This window comes from Sarcophilus harrisii, chromosome 6 (assembly GCF_902635505.1).
Source record: "Sarcophilus harrisii chromosome 6, mSarHar1.11, whole genome shotgun sequence".
NCBI lineage: Eukaryota > Metazoa > Chordata > Mammalia > Dasyuromorphia > Dasyuridae > Sarcophilus > Sarcophilus harrisii.
In genome coordinates, this window is record NC_045431.1 from 35,398,866 (window position 1) to 35,415,525 (window position 16,660).

Consider the following 16,660-nt stretch of genomic DNA (forward strand, 5'->3'; position numbering starts at 1 on the left):
CTGGTCATTATATCATACTATGGACTCCTTAGATTGACCCTGTAGTCCACTTCAATCATCTGATCTTTTTCAGCTAAAGTGTTACCTAACCATAGCTCTCCAATCAGTCCGTGTAAAAAAAACTGAAATCAAAACATTATATTTATCACAATATGATTTCACATTATAAGATACAGTTCAATGTTCCAATTCAATTCACCATACATACATTTATGAAGCACCTACTAGTGAATCATGTTTTGCTAAGTATTAAAGATACAAAGACAAAATTAAAATATTTCCTAATTTTAAGAAATGTAGATCCTTCTTGAAGGAAATAGTATGCAGGAAACATGTTATATATAGGTAAGTAAATAAATAACATGTAAAATAAGTACAAAATAATTTGGGAAAGAAAAGTAACATGTTTTACATGATTGAACATGTAAAGCTTATAACAAACTGCTTGTTATGTCAGGGAATGGAGAGGTAAAGTATGAAGAGAGAAAATTTGAAAATAAAAAAAATTTTATGAATGTTGAAAATTGTCTTTACATGTAACTGGAGGGAAAATAAAATATTATTTAAGGGAGAGAGAGAAAGAGAGAGAGTGCTCTAATATCTGGAGAAGTCAGGAAATACTTCAAGTAGAAGGTGGAACTTGAGCCAAGTGCTAAAGGGACGTTAGGTGATAAAGATGAGGAAAGAATACATGGAAGGTACAGGAATCAGGCTGTACAAAGTCTCAGTGGCAGGAAATGGAATAGTGCATACCACCAGGAATGGCAAATAGAACAGTCTAGCTAGAAAAAAAAGAGTATATGAGGGGGAATAATCTAATGTAATTAGTCTAGAAAGACTAGTTGAAAATAGATCATGAAGGGCTTTAAATGGCAAAACAGCAGAGTCTGTAAATTTTATCCTAGACATAATAGGAAACTTATAAAAAAATTCTTAGTATGATTGTGACATGACCAGATCTATGTTTAAGGAATATCAACTTGATATCTGTGAGAAGGATGGCATGGAGAAAACAAAGATCAAACAGAAAAATACTGTAATATTCCAGGTGAGAGATAATGAAGGACTGACACAGAATAGTAGATTAAGAAGGGGATATATTTGAGAGATTAAGTAAGGAAAATTGACAAAGGTTAACAAGTATTGGATATGGAAAGGGAAGAACTCAAAAATAACTTAAAGGTTTTTAACTTGGGTAACTAGAAAGAAGCCGGCATGCTCAACAAAAATGAGAGGTCAGAAAGGGGGCTGGATACAGGGAGATGATGAGCTGTATGTAATAAACTTGACATTACATGACATCCAGTTTGAAATGTCTAATAAGCAATTGGTAATGCAAGTCAAGTTCAGTAAAGAGTTGAGGGATGGATATGAACATCTAGGAAATACCTACTTAGAAATATGTCAAGTCAGGGGAGTTTATTATACCATCAAGAAAGAGAAGAGACAATATAAAACAGAGCCCTGAGAAAAAATATCATGCACAGGGGTTGGGCCATGGATCTAGGATAGGAGATTGAGCAGGAATTTTCAGACTTGTAGGAAAACTAGAGGAAAGGAATATCACAAAAACACAGATTAGAACTGGGAGAATACTCAAGAAAAAGGGAATATACAAGTCAACTGCTTTAGAGATCTTAAGGATAAGAAAGGTGATTAGATCTAGCAATTAAGAGATGATCATTGTATGATAAGTGGTCAAAGAATAAAAACAAACAATTTTCAAAAGAACTGTTAGCTATTGACAACTATGTAATAAAATGAAAGAAATCAAAATCAAAACTTCTCAAGTTTCAGCAACATCCAGGAAACTAGCAATGATTACAAAACTGGGAAGTCAATATTGGAAGAGTTATACAAAGATTGTAAAAAGATTATCAATATATTCTCTGTGAAGCAATCTACTATTCATTCTGGAATGCAATTTGGAACTAAAATGTCCAATCTCTTTGAACCAGAGGACCCACTTCTAGATAAATGTCATAAAGAAAATTAAAAAAAAAATTTTTTTGAAAAGTCCTATGTACACCAAAATAGTCATCCCAGGGTTTTTGGTAGAAGCAAAGAATTGGAAACAAGTAGGTGCCCACTGAATGGGAAACAACTAAACAAACGGTGGTACATGAATATGACAGGTTGTACTTCAAAGAATGATTATGAAGTTTAAGTTTTAGATAAGCAAGGAAAGACTGATGTGAAGTGATGCAAAGTGAATTAAGTATAATCACGAAAACATTATAAGACATGACTACAACAATATAAATACAGCATATAAGGGTAATGATCTAACTTAGCTCCAGAGAAGAGATTTTTTAAAAAATGCAACTCTTACCCCTCTTTACAGAAGTGGGCACTCATAGGTATGGACCACTACAGATGCTATCAGACTCAGTTAATGTATAAGCCTTGCTGAATTTTTCCCCCCTCGTTCTTTTTTGAGTTTTTGTTACAAGGGAAGGCTATTTATACAAATAATGATGACATAAAAACAAGAGATCAATAAAATATTTTAAATGGAAAAAAAGATAGAGACCCCCCCTGGCAAACTTGGAAAGAATAGTTTCAGTCCACTGGTAGAATCATTCGCAAAGAAGTGAAAGTAAGGACTGAAATCAGATTTAGGAGAAGTTGGCAGTGCAAGAGGATGAGTGTAGATATGGGGTAATAGTTCAAAAATTCAACAAAGTCAAGAGAAAGTTTTTAAAGAATGAAAAGGATCTGGCTATTTTGTAGGCAGCAGGAAAGAGGGAATGACAATAAGAGAGGGATGTGGAAGATGATCAAGCTTTGGGACAGACACATTGGGGATTATAATAGAGAATTATAATAAATTAGTAAGGCTCCAGTTAGAATTAGATATCAAATATATAACAGATCCTGTTGGCACAGTCATGTGGCTTCTTCCAGCAGCATTCAGCTAGCTATACTAGAGGAGAAAGAGAGAAGGCAGAGAGAGGGTAGAAGGAACTCAGAGCTGGAGTTTGAGAAAGGATGAGGGGCAACAGAACAAGGAGGCTAGGTAGTCAAAGGTAAAAAAGAATATGAAGTTAAACTGGTTATATGATTAATTGATGATTATTACCTGTGTGATCTTAAAGTAAGTCAATTATCCTCCCTAATCCTCAGTTTCTTCATCTGAAGAATGAGGAAATTGAATTTGATGGTCCAATTTTAGATCTATGATCCTATAAAGCCTCAATAGAGAAAAAAGCTAGGCCAGAGCAGGAGTAATGTTCCCTTAATTAATAAGGTACTTATTAATGCTTGTTTGGTTGTACTAGTTGAACTAAGAAATCAAGATCTTTTTTGTTTTATTTTTTTTAAATTCTGAACTTGGCAAATATCAGTAGATATGAACATTTCCATTCACAAAGAATAGATTGTATAAAAAACAACAAATTAATTAGAGAATAGTGTATACATAGTATACACCAAATTTAACACAGCACAACCAATATTACCCAGCCTGTCCAGGTCCCTTTTCTTTTGTTCTCTCTTGTATATTTTTAAAATGTTTTATAATTTTTTTTTCTTTCCTATTTTTTTGGGGGGGGAGGGAGTTACACTTGTATTGCTTATACAAGGAATACAATGCTAGCCTCCCATTCTTTCTCAGCTTCCCTCCACATTGAAAAACATAGATCCCATCAAAGGTAATCCCAATAAATTTTGGATGGAAAACACCATCTGCATCCAGAGAGTGTACTATGGAAACTGAATGTAGATCTGTGATGACCACGTATTTTAAAATCAGCCGGAGTCAGGAATTCAGGTTAAGGGAAAATCTTCAATCTTTATTCTCAGTAGAGGTGAAGAAGGGTCGGAGGTGAAGGGGGATCAGAGGTGAAGGGGGGATCGAGATAGCAATGTGTGCAGCTGCGTAAAGAAGCCAGCCAGACAAGAAGCCAGCCAGCTGTCTCTTTCTGCTTCTCTCTCCGCTCCTCTTGCCTCCACCCACCAAAATCGTCATTTCCTATACAACACATAGGACTTGCAAGAAGAGTGGGCGGGGGCCATTCTTTCTCCAAGCATATATATTAATAGAATATGGTCCAATTACTATTTAGCCTCACGTGCTTGGGACCTCAGTGCATCAACTCAAGCTTCAGCCCATTATATAGATTAATACTTAACTATTTTCACTTTTTTTCTTGTGCTTTTTCCCTTTTGTTCTGATTTTTCTTTCCCAACATGATTCATATGGAAATATGTAAAAAGTGAATGAAGATGTATAACAAAAAAGTGTTTACATGTAACTGAGGAAAATAAGAATAATAAAAAAAAAAATTTAAAGAAAAACAAATAAGCATAGTCAATGAAAACAAATGAACATATTAATCATGTCTGAAAATGTATGTTTCATTCCACAATTATAGTCCATCATCCCATGCCAAGAGATGGGAAGCATGTGCCATCATAAATTCTGTAATCATGATTAGTTATTGAACCGATAAAGATCATGGTTATTAAATCTTTCAGACTGAGTTGCTTTACAATGTTGTAATCACTATATAGGCTAGGTGGCTCAGTAGACAGAAAAATGAGCTTGGAGTCAGACAGACTTCAAGAGTTCAAAGACTGCCCCAGAAACCCATCAGTTGTGTGACCTTGAACAAATAACCCAACTTTGTTTGCCTCAGCTTCCTCATCTATAAAATGAGCTATAGAAGGAAACAGTAAATTATTCTTTGATTCAGGAAGATCTTTTTGAATTTTGACTCTTATCCAATGTGTTAGTTTGTCCCTCCCATTTTTTTGTCATCAGTAAACAAGATAAACATAGATTCTTTTCTATTTTTACTAAAGCCATTTATTTTCAAAACATATGTATAATTTTTCAACATTAACCCTTGCAAAACCTTGTGTTCCAACTTTCCCTCTCACCTGGGGGCAAGTAATCCAACTTATTTTAAATGTGGTAAAAATATACGGATTAAACATACATTCTATTCCTTTATACAAGTCGTTGGTAAAAATGCTTCATAGCACAAAGCCAAGCTCAGTTCTTGGATGATCTGCCAGAACCTTTTTTCCAATTAGGACAATTCTTTTGGTCTAGTCATTCAACTGAATTCATCTAGCCCACAGCTCTCCATATTTCTAATTAAAATAGTTATAGAGACTTGGTCATGTTTTTTGCTAATGTCAAGCTTAGCAAACCTATCAAAAAAGGAAGTCTGACATCACGTGCTCTTGATGAAATCATGCTGGCTGTCTGTGATCACCACTTCCTTTTACTCACTAACCATTCCTTTAATAAGATGTTCTACAGGTCTGCCAATGTCATTGGCTTCTATAGCTGCCAGACTCCATTCTTTATCCCGCTTTAAAAAAATCAGGGCATTTCTGGCTTTGACCCAAAGCCAATGAAAAGATCTGGGAGGGGGAATTCAGGAGGGAAGTCCAGAGAAAAAGACTGCAAAGTCCTTGAGTCTAATCTTCTCTTTCTGTCCCCATTCTTACAAAGGCAAAATTGGCAACTTCCTGATTCCCAAATTCTCAGCCAAAGTATACTCTTCTTCAGTTCAATAAAGAATTCCCAAGATATAATCAAGTCTTATGACCATATCTAGTGCAAAAGCTTCTCATTTTATTAAGTTTCATTGTTGTCTTTTATTTTTAACCCAGTCATTTCCTCTTAACCTTCTTCCCCCGCTTCCTTATAACCCCAAACCTCAAAGCATAGAACCAAAACTAATCTACACAGCAACCATATCCTACCATGTAAAATGTGGATTTGCATTATAAGTTCATTTAATTTTTTTTTTAAATAACTGAATTTGAACCATACATGCAAAGCACAGAGAGACCAGCCGGCTGCCTTAGGGAGTAGACTTTCAAAAACATTTCTAGTGCTGCAGCCCTGTCTTAAGGCATGACCCTTAATTGGTATATGGCTGAATATAATGTGGTAATTGGATATAATGGAATATTATTGTATAGGACGAAATGATGAATCTGAGGATTTCAAAAAAATATGGGAGAACTTACATGAAGTTATCAAGAAGAAAACAGATCCCACACAATTATATATACTTTCCCCACAATTAATTGTACTACTGTAAATTATAACACCAAAAAGTAGTTACACTATAATGAATGATCATGATCCTACAGAACTGATAAGGAAATTACATTTTTCTTTTCCATAAGAGAACTGGGACTACCTATATGGAATGCAGTGCAGTGGAAGAGCATTCACCAGAATGTTGGTTCCTTTTTTTTTAATAGTACAAACAACTAAAAGCAGAACCTACATGCAACTTTTCCTAGGAAAAATTAAATGAAAACAAAGAATAGCACATTTACACAGAATTTATCCCTTATGGGTTCATCCAGACCACTGTAATAATAATGATAATAAAAAAAGCTAATTCAGATTTCCTCACTTGCACCATGTTGATGGTGATCTTCCAACAGACTATTGGGACCTCTGCTTTCTCATCTTTCATCTTTACAAATAAAACAATTTTATCCATTATTACACCATTTCACAGATTTTTTATAAACTTTTATCCCTGAATCCTATATCCTCGGGACTTTTTCCCTGTGTCTCCTCATAAGAAGATGCTCAAGAACAAATGATCTCAAACTTTCTTTGTGTTTTCTCTGGCAGTCTGGCAAATCCTGTGGAGCCCTTCTCAGAATCATGTTTTTAAATGAATAAAACTAAATACATAGGCTTACAAAGAAAACCAAAGATTAGTAAAAATAAAAACATGTTTTTCCCCAAGTTTTTGGAAACCTTGACATCTATAGTAGATCCTAGTTGAAGAATTCCTGCCCTACAGTTGATTTGGATTGGGTTTCCCTGCTTGGACTTCTTTTCCATGTGATTATCCCATCAGCAGCTCCAACACAACAAGACTCAAACTGAATTCATCTTTCCTCCTCAAAAAATACTAATCCTTTCCCCTAGCTTTTCTAGTTCTATTAATAACACCACCAATCTTTTCATGACCCAACCTCTCTCTCTCTCTCAAGCTCTTCCAAATTCTGAGTCTGACCAATTCTATTTGATAACTCTAGCGTCTGTCACCTTTCCACTATCATTGCATTATCTTATTTGAACTGTTGTAACCATTTCCTATACTGATCTTACTGATTTATTTCATATCTAACCTCTCTCCAGTCTAGCTATTCTACAAACTTCTACCTAAGTAATTTTCCTAAAGCATTACTCTGATGACCTAATTTTTCCATTCAAAAGTTACAGGGCTTTCTCATAGCCAAGGCAAATCAAAAGTAAATTTGCAATTAATGCTCTCTCCTTACTCTGCATTCCCATATTTCTTTTCCTGGACCTTTCTTTTGCACTTACCTAGTGTCTAAATAACTATGAAATAAAGGAAAGTGTGATGTCTCCCTCCCCCCAGACCTCCATTAGATTCTAATTTAATTGGAGTAGAGGATCGATACCATATAGCTTATTCTTGCCACTTAACACTTAGTAGCCATTTCATACATGTTTGTTGAATCCAAATGTTGGTAGAAAAGGAAAGAGATAAGTCCCTGGGCTCAAAATGAAAAGAAAATGAATAGGAATAATAGGAAAGGAGAGAGAGAAGGCAGAGAGGAAAAGCACTTCTTGGCTAGTCAGAGATTTTGTTAGTGGCTACCCTTTCCCCCCTCCCCCAAATCTTCTAAGTCTGGCTCGATGGAAAACTCATATCCTTGACTCCTACCACCTTCCATAAACCTTTAATCCCAATCCCTGCCCAAACTAGGTCATATACTACAGCCAGGTCATAGGAGCTAGGGAATCCCTTTTAATGCTCCCACTAGACCAAAGATGAAGAATCTTGATTCCCATTCTGGGAATGGGGGGTGGGGAAGAGAGAAACCCTAAGTATGCACCATTGCCTATGTTACCAAATATGATATTATGCATATGTTGTCAGATTTGGTCATTTTGATAGTTTTGCTTAACTATTTCTCTATTTTATAATAAAGATTATATAGAATGGGGGCAGTTAGATGGCACAGTGGATAGAGCACCAGCCCTAAAATCAGGAGGATCTGAGTTTAAATATAGCCTCAGACACTTGACACTTCTTAACTGTGTGATTCTAGGCAAATCATTTTACCCCAATTGCCTCGGCAAAAGAAATAAATAAATAAAAATAAATTTTTAAAAAAGAGCCAAGATTTAGAGGATGGGGAAAGAGAGAAATTTTGGATATGACAATCATATACCTTCCTTTTAGGGAAGTTAAGATCTTTAGTCAAGTTACTAAAAAATAAATACATTCTACTAGATCCAAAGTGATCAAAGAAAGGATAAAAGGGCATACAAAAATATTTGTAGCATTGTAATATAGCATATAATACAGCATAATAATATAGCATGTAAATCATTATAGCAAAGAGCTAAAAACTAAAGGTACCCATCATTTGGAGCATACCTAGAAAATAGTGCCATTTGAATGTGACAGCATGTTAGCTATTGTGTTATAAGAAATAATGAAAGGGTCAGTTTCGGAAAAATCTGAGAAGACTTATATCTACTGATGTTGAATGAAGTGAGCAGAACCAGACAACAATTTATGAGATAAAAACATTGAAAAGACAACCAATTTTGAAAGACTTCAAAACTCTTGTCAATGCAACTGACCAACCAAAATCCCCAAGGACTGATGAGCTATCCTAATTAGCTCTTGTCTGACATACATATTAGACTTGGGGTTCAAAATGAGACATATATTCTGGAGTATAAACAATAAAGGATTTTATTTTGCTTCTTTTGGATATACAAACTCAAGACTACAAAACCTAGTCTGGACTCCTAAACTGAAACTGAGTGGCCTGTGTAATAAATTTTTGTTAAATGAAAAAGAACTTTTTAAAGAAAGATATGTTCAACAAGATATGGAAATGGTCAGTGTTGAAAATTTATGCATATGTTTTGAAAATAAAAAGCTTTAAATAAAAAAAAAAATATGTTCAGGAAAGAAATGGAGACAAACTGAAACTTTGTACAGAATCACTTTCTCATAGTTTTTAGATTACATACTCTTATGCTATACTTCTGTTATATTATATATTGAATAGACTTTAGGTGATAAAGCTGATAAATGGAACATTGTTCCTCCAGAAATAATGTATTCTGAATTCCAAACAAATTTGTATAAGAGCTTTTTGTGAATGAGTTCTTTTCAAAGTATTTCTTATATGTATAAATTTTAAGTTTGTAATTTTTTATTGTGCTGATACACATTTTGATACCTTCCATTTCTTTTAACAATCACTCAATTATAGCCTAAGATGTAAAAAAATTTTTTTTCTTCCTTTAGATAGTAAAGACCTCCTAGATTAGGTGGTCTATGCACTCACACACACACACACACACACACACACACAGAAGCCATTTTTAGCCTATTTTTAAAAGTAAGAATATTAGAGTTCTGACTAGAAAACTGTGATTGGTATACAGAACACTAAACACAAGACTAAAAAACCTGATCTGGACTCTCAAACTGAAACTAAATAGCCTGTAATAAAGAGCAAGTCATTTGAATAGACAGAGGCAGAAGCAAGTATTAAGAACAGCAATCCAGAGGAAGGCATGGGGGAAAATAAAGGGCTGAGCACATCTATTCTCTGAGAACAAAACAATGCTCCCAGGTTTCTGTTTTTGATGGTACTTATTTCAATGAGACAAAAATAAGGATGATTATCATCATTATTCCTGATTTTATCAAGCTCTTCTCCCATCTCCCTCTAGGGTAGCAAGACCTACTGAATCCCATCTTGCCCAAGTCAAATAATTTTCACTTCCTGTAAATTATGAGGCAGAAGGTACCATTCTGGAAAGTTGCATCTTTTCTTCATGAACAAGAGTTGACATTTGTGTGGAGCTGTGAAGTTTAGAAAATAATTTTTGTTAGGCTGACAATAAGTTTAGTGCCATGAAAAAGTCACACAAGCTCTAAATAATGGGCCAGAATGGCAAAGATTAACAGGCAGTAGAAATGGAGTTTGGAAGCAAGACCCAGGTCTCAGGAGCCAAGAGTCAAGCAACAAGCCATCCATGCTGGCTGGTAGATTAGGCAGGAGACAGAAAAACAGAAGTTGAAGAGTCTCTGACTTCAAATGTGTTCTCTTTGAGAAGCTAGCATTCTCTCTCTTAGCAGAGAGAGCCAGAAACAGGATGGGTGGAACCAAGGACCCCAGGGCCAGGAGAAAGAGTTTTGGGATCAAGGCAGAGCCAGGGAGGGTTAACATAGGTGTGTTATCTACAGGGAGGTGGCCCAACTAATAACCTGAGGGCAAGGTGGAAATACAACCCAGGTGGAAGAATCAACTCTTCAGTGATGAGGGGTGTGGGGGGGTTGTCAAAACAAAGTCACGAAGAGCCAAAAGAAAGATCAGATATAGTGTCTAGGATCCTGCTTAGTATTTGGAGCAGAAGGGATGCTGGATCCCAAAATTGCTTCAACAAGGGCAGAAATTTAAAAGATCCTTGATGTTGGTTGGAATCCTCGTAGGGATTGGCAATTCAAGTCACTCCCAATAATTACAATGTTCGCTGCAAGGTTACTAGTGCTTGGGTACCACGGGCCTGATCTCTAAGCATCTCTCTAACTCACAGGACCTGCTGAGCTTCTATCCCAGTCCAAGTGGAAAACAACTACCCAAGTCTCAACTCTCTATTTCATTTTGCCCATATACACATCGTGGAAGAACGGATATTTATTTAACACTGTCATCAATCAAGCTTTTTTGTACCCACAGGGCACCTACTATTGCACTAGCCCAGTACTGATAACCTTTCCATCATCACGTTGGAACCTGAATGTACTTCACAGAGGGGAATCACAAACTTACTGAGTTGGAAGAGATCTCAGAAACCACCTCATGCAACCAGTCGGTACCTAAACAAGAAAAAGGCAGAGCAGTAGACCTGGAATCAGGAAGACCTGAATTCAAATCTTCCCCCAGACACTTACTAGTTGTGTGATCCTGGACAAGTCATTTAATCTGTCTGCCTCAGTTTCCTCAACTGTAGAATAGGGATAATAACAGTACCTTTCTTCTAGATTTGTTGTGAGGATTAAAAGAGCTATTATTTGCAAAGCACTTACATCAATCATAGGTAAGCACTTAATGTTTGCTTTTTTCTTCCCTGTAACACACCAAAAAAAAAAAAATGGGGGGGGGGGCACATCTAGTCTTTGCAAGAAATTGCCAAGCACGGGAAGAAGGGAGGGAGGGAGGGAAGGAAAAAAGGGAGAGAGGAAGGAAAGGAGGGAGGGAAGGAAGGAGGGAGAGGAAGGAGGGAGGGAAGGAAGGGAAGGGAAGGAGGGAAGGGAGGGAGGGAGGGAGGAAAGAAGAAAATAAATATTTATCAGTCACTTGTTATGTTCCAGGCTTTATGTTAACTGCTTTTAAAATATTTCACTTCATCCTCACAACATCCCTGTGAGGTAGCTGATATTATCACCATTTACAGTTGAGGAAACTGAGGTAGAAAGTGATTAAGTGACTTGCTCAGGGTCACCTAGCTATTGTTTGAGGCTGAATTTGAACTCATCCTAATTCTAGGTCCACTAGGTCTCCCACTGTGCCCTTTAGCTGCCCCTAATAAAATGTGTTTGTATAATGGACATTACAAATAATAGTAATATTATTAATAAATAAGTTAACATTTGTATAGGATCTCTTATTGCCAATTTACTATGCCAAGCTCTTTATAATTATCTTATGTGATCCTCCCAACAAACCTGGGAGGTAGGTGCCATTATTATCCCCCTTTTACAAGTGAGGAAACTGAGGCAGGCAATAGTTAAGTGACTTGCCCAGGATCACACAACTATTAAATCTCTGAGGTTTTATTTGATCTCAGGTCTTCCTGACTTGAAGCCCAGGGCTCTATCTTCTACATTACTTACTTGCTTCTAACAAAATATTTGTGTAACAGGTATATAAAGAAATAAAATGCTAGCTAATTTAAGAAGGAAGAAGACATTCACACTCAAAACAGGAAGCCAGTGATCGTACTGGTGGGAATAGGGGAAGAAAATATCAGGAAGAGAATCCTTTATGAGACTCACGATCTCAGGTTCCTAAAAGTCAAAACCTTGAGTGGAAAGAAGAGGAAGGACTTTCTCCCATTAGGCACACGTCAATAAAAATTATCTCAATCCTAGTGTATGACACTTTCATGGCCTCTAACCCTATGGTATTTATCATGTTTTCATTAAATTTGCCCCTAGTCTTAAGTAGTTCACAAGCTCATAAATTTAGAGATACCTTAGGGGTCATCCCAATGGTGTTGTTGAGTCGTGTCCGACCTTTCCTGACCCTCTATAAGGTTTTCTTGACCAGGATACTGGAGTGGTCTGTCATTTCCTTCTCCAGTGGATTGGGTTAAGTGACTTGCTCAGGGTCACACAGCTAGAGAATATCTGAACTCAGGTCTTGCCAACTCCAGGCCTAGCAGCTAGCATGAGTCACCTAGCTGCTTCTATACCAGTATTACAGGACTCACATAGAAACTAGTGTAACATTTCTCAGATTGGCTGAGATGACAGGAAAAGATAATGAAAAATGTTGGAGGAGATATGGGAAAACTGGGACACTAATACATTGTTGTTGGAGTTGTGAACTGATCCAGCAATTCTGGAGCACAGTTTGGAACTCTGCTCAAAGGAGTATCAAACTGTACATACTCTTTCATCCAGCAGAGTTACTATTGGGTTTATATTCCAAAGAGATCTTAAAGGAGGGAAAGGGACCTGTATGTGCACAAATGTTTGTGGCAGCCCTTGTTGTAGTGGCAAGAAAGTGGACACTGAGTGGATCCCCATCAGTTGGGAAATGACTAAGTGATGGTATATGAATGTTATGGAATATTATTGTTCTCTAAGAAACAATCAGGAGGAGGCTGTCAGAGAAGCCTGGAGAGACTTACAGGAACTGATGCTGAATGAAATGAGCAGAACCAGGAGATCACTGTGCACAGCAACAACAAGACTATACAATGATCAGTTCTAATGGCCATGGGTCTTTTCAACAATGAGGTGATTCAGACTTCTTCCAATGATCTTGCCATCCAATCTTATCCAATGATAAGAGCCATCTACACCCAGAAAGAGGACTGCAGGAACTGGGAGTGGATCACAACATAGCATTTTCACTTTTTGTTGTGATTTGCTCGAATTTTATTTTCTCATTTTTTTTCCTTTTTGATCTGATTTTTCTTGTATAAATATGTATGCCACATTAGAATTAACATATATTTTCACCATGTTTGGCATATATTGGGGGGCAGCTAAGTAGTGCAGTGGATAGAGCACCAGCCCTGAAATCAGAAGGACCTGAGTTCAAATCTAGCCTCAGACACTTAACACTTCCTAGCTGTGTGACCCTGGGCAAGTCACATAATGTCAATTGCCTCCCCCCTCCCCCCCCAAAAAAAGCAAAAGACATATATTGGATTACATGCCATGTATGGGGTGGGGCTAGGGAAAGGGAGGAAAAATAGGAACACAAGCTTTTTTAAGGATCAATGTTGAAAAAATTATCCTTGCATATGTTTTGAAAATAAAAAGCTTCAATAAAAAAAGAAACTAGTGTAAGTTGTATACTAAAAAGTCATTTATCAATGTTGTCTATGTTTTGTTGCATTGTTTATTTTGTTAAAAAATGTGTCTATTACATTTTAATATGGTTCCAGTCAACAGGCCTGTTTGATATCTCTGATCTAATCGAAAACTTTCAATTTTCAGAGAAGAAAAAAATGAGACTCAGATCTTTTGATCCAGTCTGAGGCTGATTTGAACTGAGGTGTTTTACCATTATCTAGTAAGAAGAAATGATAGCTCAGACTCAAACAGTATAAGTAACAGAGACTCTTCTATTTTCATTCATTCAATAAATTCAATAAACATGTATTAGAGCATACCATGTGCCAGGCACTGGGAATAGTGTTTATGACCTCAAGGAGCATATCTATAATCTACAGAGGGAGATAACATGCAAATAAATATGTACAAAACAAGCAATATACCAGATAAATAGGAAATAATTAAAAGGGGAGGGTGGTATCTAGGTGGCACAATGGATACAATCCAGGGTTGAAATCTAGGGAAGTCTTCTTCATGAACTTAAATCTGGCCTCAGGTACCTACTTGTCCTGCAAGTCACTTCACCCTATTTGCCTCAGTTTCTTTTTCTGTAAAATAAGGTGGAGGAGGAAACGGCAAATCACTCCACTTTCTCTGCCAAGAAAACCCCAATTGGGGTCATGAAGAGTCTGGCAGAACTGATGGGACGCTAACAATTAAAAGAAGCGTTGAAATTAAGGGGCTAGGGAAGGCCTCCTGTATTTGAGAAGATGTATTTGACAGTAGGAACTGTGAAAAGATAAATATAAGATTCTCCTCCATATCTAACTTTACAAGAGAGACTTTGGGCCTTTTCAACACGCTCAAATATAATTATCAATCAAATGTATTATTTCCTATTACAGTAGTAATATTATACAAAGGTGACAATCTAAATACCACGTGGCACAAACTAACCTGTTTAAAAATCCAACTGAGAAAGCCACGGGTCTTTAATTTGCTGTACAATCTAATGGAGTTTGTCTAAGAGAAAAAGGAATTCTCAGACTTTCCAAAGAGGAAAATAAGCATATACATTTTCTGTTGGAAAAACAGGGCTCATCTGTGCATGTACAGCACACTGTCAGCCCTCCGGCCCTCTTAATCACCAGTCACAATGTTGGCTGCTTTTTGTGCTGACATCCATATTAACTCTTCTGGGTCCTCCTAACTCCAGGGCCGGTGCACTATTCAGGGAGCCCTCTGCTTGCCTCCACATTAATTCTTCTAATTGCATATTAATCTGCTTTCCCAAGTGTGTTAACAGTTCGAAACCTGCTCCGTCCCCATATTTTATTTACTTGTTCTTGAAGGAGACGAAAGGGAATCCAGGAAAGGGAAACACACTTTCCAAGATCGGGGGATTTTCTCCGATTTCCAGACCAAACTCCAAACTTCAAGCATTCACAGCACCCAAGTCCAAGATTCAAGGAAAGGAACATGAATGAAAAGGAGACTAAGGGAGGCACACAGACCGACTTCCAGAATTTCCCCGACTTCTCTCTTTGGAGTCCAAAGAGCTAGGAACGGAGCGGGGAGGGGGAAATCCCTACTGGAATATCAGCTGGGAAAACAAGCGCACCCCGGAATTGTGAAGGTATCAATCCGCCTTCCCAACGCGAAAGGCTAGGAGACAAGGGGGGCCGGAAAGCTCCGGGCACCCTACCAGCTGCTAGGGAAATTGGGGACTCTCCGGCTTAGCCCCAAGGTGCAATTCGCCGGTGCTTGCCTGCCTGCCTGCCCAGCCCGAGGAAATCCTACAAAAGTAAGAGACGGAAGCCCTAAGGGACCCCTTCTAGCCTACCCCCACCTCAGTTTACAAAGGAGGAAAGGGAAGCCCCGAGAGACTGGCTTTGGTCACAAAAGTAGTTCCCACGGCAGGATTTGGACGTAACTCTTCTAATCACTGAGCCAGCGCCACTTACCTGCGGAGTAAGTCGGTCCCATTCACGTCCCCTTACTCGGACGGGAAAAGTAGGAGACGCTTTCTCCCCCAGGCTTTTTCTGCCATTCCTCCGGGACAGAGCACCCCGGAGTGATTTCTGAAAGGTGATCTCCCCCTCGCCCACTTTTATTCCTTCTCCAGCCTATCCCCCCGGCCTGCAGGCTGCCCGGAGTCCCCGCACCTCTCCAGGCCCGCCCCCTGGGCGGCGGCACCCTTACCTGGTTGCTGGAGCACGCCGACTCTCCGCGTCACGGGCGCCCTGCGACGAGGCTGGATGGAGGAGTCTTCGCCGCGGCTCCCGTGGCCTAGGTGGATGCAGGGAGGAAAGGCGGGAGGGAAGGAGATGGGCTGGCCCCGCCCCGGGAGCCGCCCTCCACTTGCTCCCGCTGGGGCCGCTGGCCTCTGCTCGGCCACCGTGCTTCCCGCCACGACTTGCCCGCCCCACGTCTCGCGGCCGCCCGGACCCAAAAGGGGTGGATCCGCAGAGATTAAGCGGCCGGGCCCACAACAAGTTCTGCGGCTTCCCGCGCCGGCCCCCAGCTGCGGTCTGGGCGCAGTGGGCAGCGGGCGGCCGGAGGGCACAGTGTGGGCAGCAGGTGGCCAGGCGGTAGTGGGCAGCAGGCAGCCCGGGCGCTCCGGGCTCGGCTCACACAGCTGGGCTTTGCGCAATTGCTGCGCTGGCAAAACTCGGGCGCCGCTTTCCTTAAACCCCTGCTTCCTCTCACATGGGGATTGAATCCTCGGACCCTGTCCGAGCCTGGAGCAGTGCCACCTGCGGGTGACTCGCCACTATCGCCGGCCAGTCCTTCTGGAGACTGACAAGAATCAGGCTGGAAACTGTCGTTTCTCAGGCGCCCACTCCGTGCCCGGCATCATGCTGGCGCAGGAAATACAAAGAAAGCAGAAGCGTTGGATCCTCGCTCTGTGAATGGTAAAGTTGGAAGGAATTGAGAAGTCATGCAATCCCACTCCTTTGGTTTCCGGACCAGGAAAGTGAGATGCCGAAAGCTTGTAGTGATTTGCTCAACAGAATTGACATTAGAACCCAGACTTTCACCGGTAAGTAAGGGAACGAGGGTGTTTTGGAGAACCAAGAAATACATACTAT

General features: G+C 39.0%; 1 protein-coding gene across 1 annotated transcript in view; it reads right to left on the reverse strand.

Moving 5' to 3' along the window:
- TEC (tec protein tyrosine kinase) overlaps positions 1-15,997 on the reverse strand; it is a 104,457-nt gene extending 88,460 nt beyond the window's left edge. The window contains exon 1 of the mRNA XM_031943411.1: positions 15,771-15,997. The gene's annotated coding sequence lies outside the window, so the exon portion shown is untranslated. The remainder of the gene's footprint in view (positions 1-15,770) is intronic.
- Positions 15,998-16,660: the final 663 nt, after the last annotated feature.